The sequence below is a fragment of the Stomoxys calcitrans genome, chromosome 5 (assembly GCF_963082655.1).
Source record: "Stomoxys calcitrans chromosome 5, idStoCalc2.1, whole genome shotgun sequence".
Classification (NCBI taxonomy): domain Eukaryota; kingdom Metazoa; phylum Arthropoda; class Insecta; order Diptera; family Muscidae; genus Stomoxys; species Stomoxys calcitrans.
Window position 1 is genome coordinate 83,459,834 of NC_081556.1, and position 16,063 is coordinate 83,475,896.

The following is a 16,063-nucleotide window of genomic DNA, read 5'->3' on the forward strand; positions in this document are numbered from 1 at the left end:
ACATTTAGTTTATTTTCCCCATTATTACATTCAAGACAATTATTAAATTTATATGTTCCTTTGGTGCACGAGCAAAGCATATTTGAAGCCTTATCTTTTATAACCTCCCAGAACTATAGCAATTTCAAATCTCACATCTGAAGGCCTAAGGACATCGTGGATATTAGCTGGTGAGTTTTCATAATATTATTTAATTTGTTATGCTCATGTCACATTTTTATAATAACACAAATTCACGACACTTATCTTTACTATATGCTGGGTTTAGTTTTTATTTTTACGTAAACTATAGTTCTTTCTTTCAATATCATTCACTTTTAATTTATTTATAAACTCAGATTACCTATAATACAATCACTTTTTATTTGACTAAGTTTATACCTTTAATTGCCACAAATCGATTACTATTTATATTTGAATATATTATAACGATGTTTTAAACATTTTTTTAATAACTCACAAAAGGTGAAGGACATACAGTAGTGGGAGATAAAATGGGCTGAAGGATTCTTCAGCATGGTAGGGTGGGTAGAGAATGGCAGCCAAATTACATCTTAGACTGCTCCTGAGATCAGCTTCACTCTAATTTCTTCTGTCCTTAGTTTTTCTTTTATTTAATACCTTTGCTATTCTTCTTTTCACTTACTATTCTTTTAAGCTTCCTTATTTTTGCTTTTATGTCAGCGAAACCAAGCCTATTTCCAACGGGAAAGAACCGCCCCAGGACTAAGCACGGCCGGCGGCGAGGAGGTAGCGATTCCCAGATGAATTAAGGCCCAAGCGCGTGGTTCGTTACATATTGTAATTATTTGGTCATTTGTTAATTGATTCTCACAAAATTTGTCACTAAGGTTTCTCTTATAACTTTCAGGATCGCTGGTAAATTTCATAGAAATCTGCTCCGATTTAGATAGAGCTCCTATATGTAACTCCCGATTTTCACTTTTAAGGCCTTTGCTAAGGCATTTTTCAACGGATCTTCTCAATATTTTTCACTACGATTTTTTCTATAGCTCCCACAATATGTCCGGATTTTGGTCGAAATTCTGCATTTAAAATTTAAGCAAATTTTAGTTTCGAAGACTTAACCTGCATACCCAATGTGGTGTAGGGTATCAAATGGTCGGCTTCGCCCTATATTAGCCCATCCTTACTTGTTTTTTTTTAATTCTATTCCCAATGAGTTTCTTAAAATTTAATAGCAATATGTGCTTTGTTTTACGATTTAAGTGTTTTTTCCACTTAGCTCTGCCCATTACATTTCATCTGCGTTACTTCTTTGCCCATATTCCCATTTATTTTAGAACATTCGCTTTTCTTAATGGTAAATTAAGGCGTCTACCTAAAATTTCATGAATTCCATTGGACAGGTTTTGGCAAAGGGAAAATTTAATTACCAGTCAGCTAATTTCATCTTGCTAAGATGTTATTTAATTAGAATAAGAGTTATTCCAGATAAATGTATGGGCTATAATAATATGAGTATGCAACATGCGATACTCCTTCTTTGAATATGTCATATATTCCACATGCTACAAATACTTATGTTGTTAAAGAACGCGTTTGCTTAAAACAGTCACAGCGATACCCAAAGGAACCGGTAAGGAAAGGCAATGCGTGGCAATGCTGACGTTAAAATGCCCTCTGTTCTCTTGTATAGTCAGACGCATTTAGACATTGTGACGCCAATGGAAGAAAAGCAGGAATTTTTTCTTCTAGTTGCTAATGTTGATCCAAATAGAACACTTGCAATAGTAATGATTAGTGAACAACGCAAATCAGTTAGTAAGGGAGATCGTTTAATAAATTACAAGTAAACGCGTTCTGCTCCTCCGGGCAGAATCTTTTATACACTCCACCATGAATTGCGTCTGTCGAGATCTTTTCCCAGTTTCGCTATTTAGGTAAACAATGGATAAGAATTGCTATGCTATTGGAGCTATATCAAGTTATGGTCCGATTCGTACCATAATTGAATTGAATATTGGAGAGACCATAGCTGAAGTCATTGTGTAAATTTTAGCCAATTCGGATAACAATTGCGCTCTTTAGGGGATCAAAAACTAAAATCGGGAGATCGGTTTATATGGGAGCTATCAAATAATGAAGCGATTTAGACCATATTTGGCTAAGTTGTTGTGAGACAAAACAAAATTTCAGCCAAATCGGATAATAATTGCGTCCTCTAGAGGCACAAGTAGTCAAGATCCTAGATCGGTTTATATGGCAACTATATCAGGTTGTGCACCGATTTGAACCATGCACAGCACAGTTGGTTGAGGTCGTACCAAAACATCTCATGCATAATTTCAGCGAAATTGGATGAAAGTTGCGCCCTCTATTGGCTCAAGAAGTCAAAACTGCAAAGCGATAGACCTTTTCAAGTCTAGATGCAAATGCAAATTTTGCCCATGAACATTCCACTAAGGAACAGGGGCAAACTTCTCACATATCAATGAGTGCAGTTCGATTTAAGTTTAAAGCTCAATGGTAAGTGGCCTCTTCGTTATTGCCGAGTCCGAACGGCGTGTCGCAGTGCAACACCTCTTTGGAGAGAAGTTTTACATGGCATAGTACGTCACAAATGTTGGCAGCATTAGGAGGGGAAAACCACCGTTGAAAATTTGTATACCCACCACCGAAGGATGGGGGTATATTCATTTTGTCATTCCATTTGCAACACATCGAAATATCCATTTCCGACGCTATAAAGTATACATATTCTTAATCAGCGTAAAAATCTAAGACGATCTAAACATTTCGTCCGTCTGTCCGTCTGTCTGTTGAAATCACGCTAGAGTCTTCACAAATAAAGATATTGAGCTGAAATTTTGCACAAATTCCTTTCTTATCCATAAGCAGGTTAATTTCGAAGTTGGGCTATATCGGACTATATCTTGATATAGCCCCCATATAGACCGATCCGCCGATATAGGGTCTTAAGCCAATAAAAGCCACATTTATTATCCGATTTTGCTGAAGTTTAGGACAGTGAATTGTGTTAGGCCCTTTGATATCCTTCGTTAATTTGGTCCAGATCGGTCCAGATTTGGATATAGCTGCCATATAGACCGATCCTCCGATTAAGTGTCGTAAGCCAATAAAAGCCACATTTATTATCCGGTTTTGCTGTAATTTGGGACAGTAAGTTGTGCTAGGCCCTTCGACATCCTTCTTCAATTTGGCCCGGATCGGTCCAGATTCGGATATAGCTGCCATATTGACCGATCCTTCGATTTAAGGTTTTGGGCCCATAAAGGGCGCATTTATTGTTCAATGTCGCCGAAGTTTGGGACCTTGAGTTAATTTAAGCCCCTCGACATACTTCTGCAATATGGCACAGATCGGTTCAGATTTGGATATAGCTGTCATATAGACCGATCTCTCGGTTTTAGGTTTTGGAGCCATAAAAAGCGCATTTATTGTCCAATGTCGCCGCATTTTGGGATAGTGAGTTGTGTTAGGCCTTTCGACATCCTTCTTCAATTTCGCTGAGATCGGTACAGATTTGGATATAGCTGCCATATAGACCGATCTCTCGATTTTATGTTTTGAGCCCATAAAATGACGAATGTTGCCGAAATTTGGGACAGAGCGTTAAGTTAAGCCCCTCCACATATTTCTGCAATTTGGTTTAGACCGATATCTCGATTTAAAGACTTGGCCCCAAAAAAAGGCGCATTTATAGTCCGATTTCACTGAAATTTAACACATTGACTTATGTTAGGCCTTTCGACATCCATGTTATGTATGGTTGAGATCGGTTGATTTGTAGACATAGCTACTAATAAGACCAATATATTGTCATGCACAATTGAACAATGACTTGTACTTATTATTAGTTGGTCCAAATCGGATCATATTTCGATATAACTGCTATGGGACATAAGGAACGCAACTTTTACCGGATTTTGACGAAAGGTGGTTAACATATATACCCGAGGTGGTGGGTATCCAAAGTTCGGCCTGGTCGAACTTAACGCCTTTTTACTTGTTTTTGATGGTCTCGCCAGGATACTAACCCTGGCATTTAGCATCATAGGCGGACATGCTAACCTGTGCGCTACGGTGGCCTTTCAAGTCTAGATAGATAATTTAGGAATGACCAATACCCCCCTTTGTGACCATCTATTATCCGTTGCCCTTCCAGCCTGATCCTTAGCTTACATGCCGCTAGAGACATACTCAGAGATTCCAGTTCCCCTGGAATATTTTACATCTGATAGATATCTCTGTGTACTGGCACCCAGAACAGGTGAATTTTGAATTGTTCAGCCATGTCGTTGAAAGATTTGCGACAGTCGAGTGGGGGTTTTTAATTCGGGTATATGACGCTCAAAGATTTAAAAGCTGCCTGGCTGTATTGGAAGATATTTATATCAATGGTCTTTATGATGTTATATCTCAATCATTCCAACAATTCTTCAATTGTAAGTATATCCGCTTGATATACACTACAGTGGTCAGGTTACCTACACGATATGATCAGTCCTAGTTCTTCAGAGTACATCCCAAATCTCACCTGTTTGCCTAGTTTGGAACCATCACTTTGGAAGTTTATGTAACTTTTATTACCAGGGATATTGAAGTTCCAATTGGTTCCATCAAGACTAGTGGTACAGTACTATTCATCAAAAGTAGGCTCAGACAATGTGTAATCCACACTGCCTGGGATATAGCGCATTGTATCAATGATAACATAGTGTCCGTAGCTGCCGCCTCACCATAAAGAATGTTCCCTTAATCGATCTGCAGTGGTCTCAGCTATTTTTCTAGCCATAATGTCCAAAGGTATTAGGTGCAGCATTAAGCATTCAGCCATCCTAAATGCGGCTGTGATGCACAAACAAGCTATCCTTTGGATTCGGCTGAGTATTAAATAGTAGGTTGACTTTTGGACAAGATTACAAAAATATATATCATTATGGGTCTGACAACCGAAGTAAACACCCATTGCATGACACGCGGTTTAATCCCCCAACTTTCGCCAAGGCTTATGGGACAATAGCTGCCTATCTTCCCCTTTCTAAAATGTTTGATTTGAAGGTCATGCGTCATCAGTAAATGGAACTCTCCTCCCAAGAATACAGGTGCCACTGTAGGCGGATTTTCGCCAAGTCTACTTTCGGTAGCTCACTTCGCTGACGCACGTAGGACCTTCTGAAGTATATCCCTAAGAGTGCTGAGAAACTTTCTCTTACACGCAACGGCCACATCATCGCCATATGCGACAAATTTTTCTTCCATAGACAATAATATATTGTTAATGGTTATATTCCAGAGACAGTACACCCCTTGGAGGTGTTCCTCTAATGACCCATTTTTTCAGATCTATAGATCCCAAGCCTGTCGTAATGCATCTTTTAGTAAATAAGTTATCAATAAATGTTCTCACGGTAGTGTTGATGCCTAGATTTATTTTATTTATTTGTTATAATTAAAAATTACAATAAACAATAAAAAAACTAAGTACAAGCGATTTAAGATGACTAGAAACTTCAGCTGCTTTATGATTGACGTCAGTTTAACACTATTGAAAACGTCCTCAATGTCAAACAAGTAAAAAGGCGTTAACTTCGGTCGGGCCAAACTTTGGATACCCACTACCTCAGTGAAAAATGCTGCAAGAAATAAAATACGTGATGCAAAATTTCAGCCAAATCGGATAGGAATTGCGCCCCCTAGAAGCTCAAGAAGTCAAGTCCCCAGATCGGTTCATATGACAGCTATATAAGGTTATGAACCAATTTGAACCATACTTGGCACAGTTGTTGGATATCATAATAAAACACGTCGAGCAAAATTTCATTTCAATCGTATAATAATTGCGCACTCTAGAGGCTCAAGAAGTCAAGACCCAAGATCGGTTTATGTGGCAGCTATATCAGGTTATGAACCGATTTGAACCATACTTGGCATAGTTGTTAGGTATCATAACAAAACACGTCGTGCAAAATTTCATTTCAATCGTATAATAATTGCGCACTCTAGAGGCTCAAGAAATCGAGACCCAAGATCTCTTTATATGGCAGCTCTATCAGGTTATAGTCCGATTTGAACCATACTTGGTAAAGTTGTTGGGTATCATAACAAAACACGTCGTGTAAAATTTCATTCCAATAGGATAAGAATTGCGCTCTCTAGAGGCTCAAGAAGTCAAGACCCAAGATCGGTTTATATGGTAGCTATATCAAAACATGGACCGATATGGCCCATTTACAATACCAATCGACCAATGGGTGGTGTTTGTGCAAATTTTTAAGCGGCTAGCTTTACTCCTTCGAAGTTAGCATGCTTTCGACAGACAGACGTACGGACGGACATGGCTAGATCGACATAAAATGTCGTGACGATCAAGAATATATAAACTTTAATGGGGTCTCAGACGAACATTTCGAGTAGTTACAAACAGAATGACGAAATTAGTATACCTCCCATCCTATGGTGGAGGGTACAAAAACCACCTCATATGCCAAATAATAAATTACAAAATATCAATTTGCATGAAAATCCGGACTCTACTTATAATATATTCAATATGTCCCCACTTCCTTCCACTTCCACCTCAATCAAAAACTTAGGACTTGAAGGCTGCATATGTCATATTAAGGGAAGCCAACCAGTATTGAATGTTATGTTCTGAAAATACAAAACCATATATGGTGGACATAGATGAGTTCATTGATAAATTCTGTTCACTAATGACTTAGAATATCCTGCATCATTACAATTGTTAATGTATTTGTAATACCTTGAAATAGACGCGAAAGGCCCACACTAAATACAGTTATGGTTTTTGTGGACATATTTGGTTGCCGAAAAAGTAATTGCGGATTTTTCATATAGTCGGCGTTGACAAATTTTTTCACAGCTTGTGACTCTGTAATTGCATTCTTTCTTCTGTCAGTTATCAGCTGTTACTTTTAGCTTGCTTTAGAAAAAAAGTGTAAAAAAGTATATTTTATTAAAGTTCATTCTAAGTTTTATTAAAAATGCATTTACTTTCTTTTAAAAAATCCGCAATTACTTTTTGGGCAACCCAATATTTTCAATTATTTGGAAATACTTCAATGGAAAAAGTTAAACAGAAAGTACATGCAAAAAAGAAATGTTACAAATTCTCACGAACAACCCTTAAGACTGGGATGGGATTTGGCTTTACTCAGAAAGCTTATCTTGATCATGCAATGTCACAGCTTGCAATCTGAAGGGTTGTTATTAATTTTTATTGCAGTTTTTGGGAAGATGCATGAAGCAAGTTTCTCATAAGTATCAACAACAGCTTACAGTATGCTTCGTCAACTTTTTTGCTTTTGAAATCATTCAATTATGGGATAATTGATTATATGTTGTGTCACTCTAAACTTGACCTAAGATAACAAGCTAAAATACAAAGGTAACTGATACTTGGATGAAAATGAAAAATATGTAATCATAAAGAATATTTTGTTTTGTATTGTGAGCCGATTGAGGCAAAAGGGGCAAGACAATAAGAGTACAAAAGCTTGAAAAATTCGGCGCTGTGATTGATTTATTCAATTAGAATATATGTTACAAGATTTTCTGTTCTGACTTCCAACATCCGTGTCAAGTATGATGCGAATCAGTCTTTAAACTAATATAGACCTTATATAAACAGATCCCCGAACTTAAATTCTTGAGTCCCTTGAGGCCTTAATTTTACTCCATTTCAAATAAAATTTGGAACAAAAACTTCTGTTCGGGCTGTTCTGATACATGCCAAGTACCATCCGAATCGGTATATAAACTTATATAGCATTCATATAAACCTATCTCCGAAATATACTTCTTAAGCCGCTAGAAGCCACAATTTTCATCCGGTTAGGCTGACATTTGCACCGTGATGTACACGTATTATCAAATCCCTCCCAGATCTGTTCATAAATACATACAAGTTTAACTTCCATATAAACCGATACCCGGATTTGACTTCTTGAGCCCCTAGAAGCCACAAATTTCATCCGCTTTGCCTGAAGTTTGTTACATGATGTACACGTATGCCCTCGCACCATTTCCAAATCCCAGGCTCACATATATATATAGCCTCCTTAAAAACTGATCTACGGAATTGCAAGGCTTATATTTGGCTCATTTGGAATGTGAAGTGCACTTGTGACCTCCAATACTCACAACGAGTCCTACCCCGATAGGTTGGTAAACAAACATATATTTAGAAACATCATAAAATATCTCTTAATTCTGATTAAACGAGGCTGAAAATGCCCCTGCCACGATCAAAACAGAAGAGGAAGTCATCGAAACTAGACACTAAGGTACTTCGACACTAGCATCTAGTAAAGCATTTATGAAGGAATCGTCCACACCGCAAGTGTTCAACATCCGAAGGAAGAGTGGTTCCACAGCTTTCTCACCTGCCCTTGTATGCGTCGGAAGCGCATCATGACAAGTTCTAACGAATCTTGTGAGGATGAACTCCTGGTGGAGTCAGAAGATGAGGCTAAAACAACAGTGGTGGAAGTTCCGAATCCTGACTATGGTCCGGTTTAAAGATAAATCTCAACCATTGTAAGGCCGCTTCGGCGGCACTAAAGGTCCTCCTGATGGCTGTAGGATTTGACGTGGTTCTTATCCAGGAACCATGGGTGTGTGGAGCAATGGTACGCGGACTAAGAATTCCGGGATTTAAACTTCTCAAAGGGTACGGGGAATGGGAGACACAGAGCCTGTATTCTTGCAAAGCGTAGTCTAAATGTTTTTTTACCCACCACCGAAGGATGGGGATATATTCATTTTGTCATTCCGTTTGCAACTCATCGAAATATCCATTTCCGACACTATAAAGTATATATATTCTTGATCAGCGTAAAAATCTAAGACAATCTAGACATGTCCGTTCGTCTGTCCGTTGAAATCACGCTGCAGTCTTTGAAAATAGAGAAATTCTTTAGCTGAAATTCTTTTTTTGTCCATACGCAGGTTAAGCTCGAAGATGGGCTATATCGGACTATATCTTGATATAGCCCCTATATTTATTATTCGATTTTGCTTAAATTTAAGACAGTAAGTTTTGATAGGCCTTTCGATATCCTTCCTCAATTTGGCTCAGATAGGTCCAGATTTGGATTTAGTTGCCATGTAGACCGATCCTCCGATTTGGGGTCTTAGGCCCATAAAAGCCACATTTATTATCCGATTTTGCTGAAATTTGAGACAGTGAGTTGTATTAGGCTCGTCGACATCCTTCTTTAATTTGGCCTAATCGGTTCAGATTAAGATATAGCTGCCATATAGACCGAACTCTCGATTTACGGCTTTAGGCCCGTAAAAGACGCACTTATTGTCCGATGTCGCCGAAATTTGGGACAGTGAGTTCAGTTAAGACCTTTGATATACTTCTGCAATATGGCACAGATCATTCCAGATTTGGATATAGCTGGCATATGACCGATCTCTCGGTTTTAGGTTTTGAGGCCATAAAAGGCGCTTTTATTGTCCGATGTCGCCGAAATTTGGAATTGTGAGTTCTGTTAGGCCCTTCGACATCCCTCTTCAATTTGGCCCAGGTCGGACCAGATTTGGATATAGCTGCCACATAGACCGATCTCTCGATTTAAAGTTTTGGGCCCATAAAAGGCGCATTTATTGTCCGATGTCGCAGAAATTTGGGACAGTGCGTTGTGTTAAGCTCTTTGACGTTTTTCTGCAACTTGCCCCAAATCGGTCCAGATTTGGATATAGCTGCCATGTAGGCCGATATCTCTATTTAAAGTCTTGGTCCCATAAAAGGCGCATATATAATCCGTTTTCACTGAAATTATACACAGTGACTTATGTTAGGCTTTTCGACATCCGTGTCGTATATGGTTCAGATCGGTTTATTTTTAGATATAGCTACCAAAAATTTTGTTATACACAATTGAACAATGACTTTTACTTTTTAGTATTTGATCCAAATCGGAACATATTTCGATATAACTACTATGGGACTTAAAGTATGCAATTTTAACCGGATTTTGTTGAAAGGTGGTTTAAATATATGCCCGAGGTGGTGGGTATCCAAAGTTCGGACCGACCGAACTTAACGCCTTTTTACTTGTTCTTCTTCCGCTGCTAAGGCCTGAAAATTAAGTAGCAGCCAGCCTTGAAATAAACAAGTCTCATTACTGGCTGGCTTCCCTATACATGGCACACGTTTCAGAGATGCCGCCTTCAATCCTTAAGTCGCTGGTTGAAGCTGCTTCTGTAGGGAAGAAAAGCCTTATTGTAGGAAGTGATGCTAATGCACATCACCAGGTATAGGGAAGTTCGGATGTCAATGAAATACTTATCGAATATATTAGAAGTTGCAATCTAGCGATTTGTAATAAAGGAGATAAACCGACCTCTATTACCAGGAACAGGCAGGAGGTATTAGATATTACCTTTGAATCGGAAGATATAAGCGGAAGAATATGCGACTGGGATATGTTGGGTGACCACATCTTCTCTGATCATCGTTAGTGAAAATTCTGCAAAAGTGGTCCCTCGGCTAAACAGAAGAAAGGCAGATTGGGATGAATTTCAGCAGAAATTCTGCACGTCTATCCCTTCTAGACTAGAAAAGGAAGTGGAATCTACGGAGCATGTAGATATAATGGTCAAGCGGATCACGAAGACCCGAGAGCTGGTTGGTCTAAGAAAGGACTGCAGAAAACTCTTCAACAGAGCAAAAGCCACAAGAGCACCACATGATTGGGACATCTATAAGGCTGAGCTAAGAAAATATAATGGCGAGCTGAGAAAGGCTCAGAACAAATCCTGGGCAGAATTCTGCCGCTCCATGGAGGATATATCTGAGGCCTCTAGGCTAAGCAAGATTCTGTCCTCAAGACCTATTACGGTGTCCTCGAGACCTATTACGGTATATTCAGAAGTCAGAGGATGTATGGACATTTTCTAGTGAGAAAACACTAGAACTACTCATTGATACACATTTCCCGGGAAATTCTTCAACGGACAACGTGGCGCCAGAAGAGGTTGTCACTGATATGCATTCGTCGGAGGCCATTAGGAAAATTGTGTTTGAGCCGTTGGGCGATAAGAAGTTTCGACTCCTTTAAATATCAGCATGACGTATATACCTGTGGGATAGAAGGAAACACAGAGGTCTTTTTCATTCCAAAAGCAGGAAAACCGTCCCAAACGAAAGCGAGAGATTTTCGCCCTATTAGTCTGCCACCTTTCATGTTGAAGACTCTTGAAAGGTTGATAGAAACCTACTTTAAAAGCAAAGATCCTTGGGAATCACCAAGTCCATTAAAACAGTCTCTTTCGACTTAGTCGTATATTCGCTATCAAGGAATATACAATGGTAGCACTTATTGACATTGAAGGTGCTTTTAATTATGTAAAACCGACGTCAATCATAAAGTAGCTGGAATTTCTAGGAATCAACACTACCGTAGGAAAGTTTATAAATACTCGTAACTTACTTACTAAAAGATGCTTTACGGCTGGCTTGTGATTTGTAGATCGAAAAAGATGGGTCAACACCTCAAGGACTTGTATGGTCTTCTCTACTTGGAACGTAACCATAAACAATATATTTTTGACCCTGGAAAAAAAGGGAATCTTGATGACGTGGCTATTGCGGTTAGGGAAAAGTTTCCCAGCACTCTTAGAGATATACTTCAGGAAGCTCTATGTGCCACAACAAAGTGGGCTACCGAAAATGATCTAGGCGTTAAGCTGCGCAAGAGAGAAGTAGTTCTTTTCAGCAGGAGATACAAGTTACCTACAGTGCTGCCTATGTCTTTGCGAGGAGGGAATGTTCCATTTACTGAAAGCGCAAAATACTTTGGTGTTTTGCTGGACAGAAAATTTAACTTCAAATTCAACATTTTGGAAAGGGCAAAAAAGACAACTCTTGCCTTATACAACTGCAATGAAGCCATTAGAAAAAGTTTGGAGTTTAAACCGCGTGTAATGTACTGGGTATATACTGCAGTTGTCAGACCGATAATGCTTGTCTTGTTGTGGTCTGCTGGACGGCGCTTCAAAAGTCCACCTACAGTTCAATGCTCAGTAAGATACAAAGGATGGCTTGTTTGTGGATCACAACCGCACTGAGGACGACACCATCCGATGCACTGAATTTAATGCTACACCTATTGCCTTTTGACCACAGCTGTTAGGCTAAGCGAGCTTTCACTTTGGTAATGTGGAGACTACGATTGTCTTGGCTGGGTGGATTACATCCTGCCTGAGCCGCCTTTGAACTACAATATTCCTGGTAAAAGAAGTTGCAAACTAAACGACCAGGTGGGTTTTTGGGTGAACTCTGAAGAACTTGGAGCGGTCATGTAATGTGTTCAAGCGGAGATCTTTACAATTAAAGACGTGATGAATGGCAAAGATGTAATGTCATAACGACGATTGGCATAAATATATTCTCAGACAGCCATTAACTCCCTGGAAAATGTTTTTCTGAATTCAAAAACCGCCCTCGCCTATTCTAAAATATGTGGCATGGTCTAGACTTGAAGAGGTCTACCGCTTTACTGTCACTGGCTACAATGTCCGTGTGTCGGTCTGATCGGAAAACATACTGAAGGGTGCCAGTAATGACTTTTGCCGATGCTTTGAGGACGTCGAGGAAGAAGAGACTATAGAACATCTGGTGTGTGTGTGTTCCGCACTGGCAGTCAGAAGGAGTTCCATTTATGGTTCTCATTTTAATACCCACCACCGAAGGATCGGGGTAAATTCATTTTGCCATTCCGTTTGCAACACATCGAAATTTCCATTTCCGACCCTATAAAGTATATATATTCCTGATCAGCGTAAAAATCTAAGACAATCTAGACATGTCCGTCCGTCTGCCCGTATGTCTGTTGAACTCACGCTACAGTCTTCAAAAATAGAGATATTGAGCTGAAACTTTGCACAGATTCTTTTTTTGTCCATAAACAGGTTAAGTTCGAAGATGGGCTATATCGGACTGTAAATAGACTGTATAGACTGATCCGCCGATTTAGGGTCTTAGGCCAATAAAAACCACTTTCATTATCCGATTTTGCTGAAATTTGGGCAGTGAGTAGTATAAGGCCCTTCGACATCCTTCGTCGATTTGGCCCAGATCGGTCCAGATTTGGATATAGCTGCCATAGAGACCGATCCTCAGACTTGGGTCTTAGGCCAATAAAAGCGACATTTATTATCCGATTTTGCTAAAGTTTGGGCCAGTAAGTTGTGTTAAGCTTCTTCTTTAATTTGGCCGAGATCTTTAATTTGGCCGAGATCAGTTCAGATTTGGATATAGCTGCCATACAGACCGATTCTCCGATTTAGGGTCTTAGGCCCATAAAAGCCACATTTATAATCCGATTTTGCTGACATTTGAGACAGTGTGTTTCTTTAGGCCCTTCGAAATCCTTCGCCATATAGACCGATCTTTCGGTTTTAGGTTTTGGGCCATAAATAGCGCATTTATTGTCCGATGTCGCCGCAACTTGGGACAGTGAGTTGTGTTAGGCCCTTCGACATCCTTCGTCAATTTCACTCTGATCGGTCCAAATTTGGATATAGCTTCCATATGGACCGATCTCTCGATTTAATATTTTAGGCCCATAAAAGTCGCATTTATAGTCCGATGTTGCCGAAATTTGGGACAGAGAGTTAAGTTAAGGCCCTCAACTTATTTGTGCAATTTGGTCTAGATCGATCAAGATTTGCATATAGCTGCCATATAGACCGATATCTCGATTTAAAGTCTTGGCCGCAAAAAAGGCACATTTATAATACGATTTAGCTTAAGCTTTTCGACATCCATGTTGTATATGGTTCAGATCAGTTTAAGCAATTTTCACCGGATTTTAATGAAAAATGGTTTACATACATACCCGAGGTGGTGGGTATCCAAAGTGTGGTCCGGCCGAACTTAGCGCCTTTTTACTTGTTAAGAACTTGTCTGATTGAGCGGATGTAAACATTCGCAAGTTGTTTGGCTTTTTAAAGCGATCTGGTTGTTGAACGGCAGGAACTAGAAGGCATCTTCCTTCTCCTGTTTCTGTGGTATCACAATGGACGATAACGTCTAAGTGAGTCTTATGGCAGACTGCCCCTTGAATCTAACATAGCCTATCCTATATGCAATATGTTAATATATCCGTAGCCAATCCCCTCTCCGATCAATCTAGTCGCATCGAATACCTCTCTAAGAATTGGATAAAAGTGGACACAGGCATGCGACCTCAACGTCTATACACACTGTGTACACAACTTATCAACACTCATAAGGTACTAAACATAAGGTACTCACACATCCTTAACATACGCGTGTTGTTCCCTAGGTATTTGACCATTTTATTGTTTTTCTGACTTTTGTTTCCGCGACAATGTGCTATTGATAAGCTCCATAGGTGTTGATTATTCTATTCGTACAGACGTGGTCTGTGGACAATGGCTGTTCATTGAAAACTGTTTCATGCCCTGCACTGAAAAAGTATTTGACCTAATTTTAAAGCCAAAAACTTAATTTAAAGATGATCAATTTCGTAACATTTTAAGATAACATTCCCTTTGGTGAAAAATATTTTCCTTCATATTAAGGACTTTTTATTTTAAATGGTAACTTAACTTAACTCCTTAACTTTGCGTCTTGTTATTTAAGATAAAAATCTTAAATTTAAGTCAGGATATCGTTGAAAGTTAGGAAATTGACCTTGGGACAAGACAGCAGTGAACCGTAGCTAAAGGCGGAAAATGATTATTACTTTTAGGTTAAGAGTAAAAAAAGGATAAGATAAGGTTAAGACTAAACAAAAGGATAAGAATAATTGGACAGTCATCTATGAACTAAAACAAGAATAAATTAGCGATCAATTAGCTGATGGTCATGTCCGTTGGTAAATTTAAAGATGGCCTTTTTATTTTCAAGTTTTGCTAAAATCCTACGAATAAGCAAAAATCTTAAATTTTGATCCAACTTTCTTTTCAATGTGCAGAGTATCCGCTTTTGTCACTTTAGTTATATTGTTTTTTACTTATATTTACCATAATATTCGTCCTAGTACACTTCCGAATTCTTACAATGTGAACATTTTTAAAGCCAGCGGCCCTACTTCCCAATAGTACGAGTCTCCTATGTCATTCAAGCCTTACCTCCTTTGTTGAAGCTTACAAACACCTTCAAAAGAACTGACTATCTTTGCTGGGACTTCAAAATCTTTAATTCCAGTATAATGTTAATTTTAAATAAGAACATGGAACCTGGTCTTATAACCCTCCCGTAACTATTTCAGTTCCATATGCCACACATTCAATCAGACTCATATCCCTAATTCAGCGTTGACATGCATCCTTTCAAATCTATGGACATTTAGTTATTGCTATAAGGGGAACAAACGACAGAATGTTTATGCTTCACTTTCGTGCGAAGTAATAAAGAAAGCAAAGTGTCAAAAAAAGAGAAAAAAAAACAGGGAAACAGATTGAACGAAATGAAGTATCGAAATTTGGCATTCATTGATACGTGTATTTGTTCAGTAATTACAGTTGAAGCCATGCTGTTTGGTGTAAAAATGTGCATAGAGTGGGTCGCAGTATCTACAATCATTAAATGACATACAGCGCAGCAAAAGAAATGCAGTTGTTTGCACAAGGGAAAAGGAATAAAACCAGCCGTGTTAATATCCATAGGAACAAAAAAATGTCCTCGCAGTCGGCTGGAAAATACCAATAGACTTGATCAGCTTTATCCAAAGTTTGGATTAGATTAGTTTGAAAAGATGGTGCGGATATTAATTAAACCAACCCATGCCACTACGGACATACACCTAAGCCAGACATCGGCTTGTTGTGCGCCTTAAATAATAAGGAATTCCGCGCTACTTACAAAATCCGCAATTGTTTTCCATACCACACCCGTAAGTTGGTTGATGTCTGGTATTGTGGTCCCACCAAAGTGCAGCGGCTTTCGCTGCTAACAGACAGCTAACAGGCGGAACGATGAGGACCACTCCTACTAGGACAATGGAAACCGTTCCAGATATTCAACCCATAGATATAGATTAAGTGTGAGCCATTGCGTCTATGAGACTTA

General features: G+C 39.0%; 1 long non-coding RNA gene across 1 annotated transcript in view; it reads left to right on the forward strand.

Annotated features, from left to right (window-relative positions):
* LOC106088599 (uncharacterized) overlaps positions 1-16,063 on the forward strand; it is a 40,618-nt gene continuing 24,555 nt past the window's right edge. Inside the window, exon 1 of the long non-coding RNA XR_009398434.1 lies at positions 1-170. This is a non-coding gene — a long non-coding RNA (uncharacterized LOC106088599). The remainder of the gene's footprint in view (positions 171-16,063) is intronic.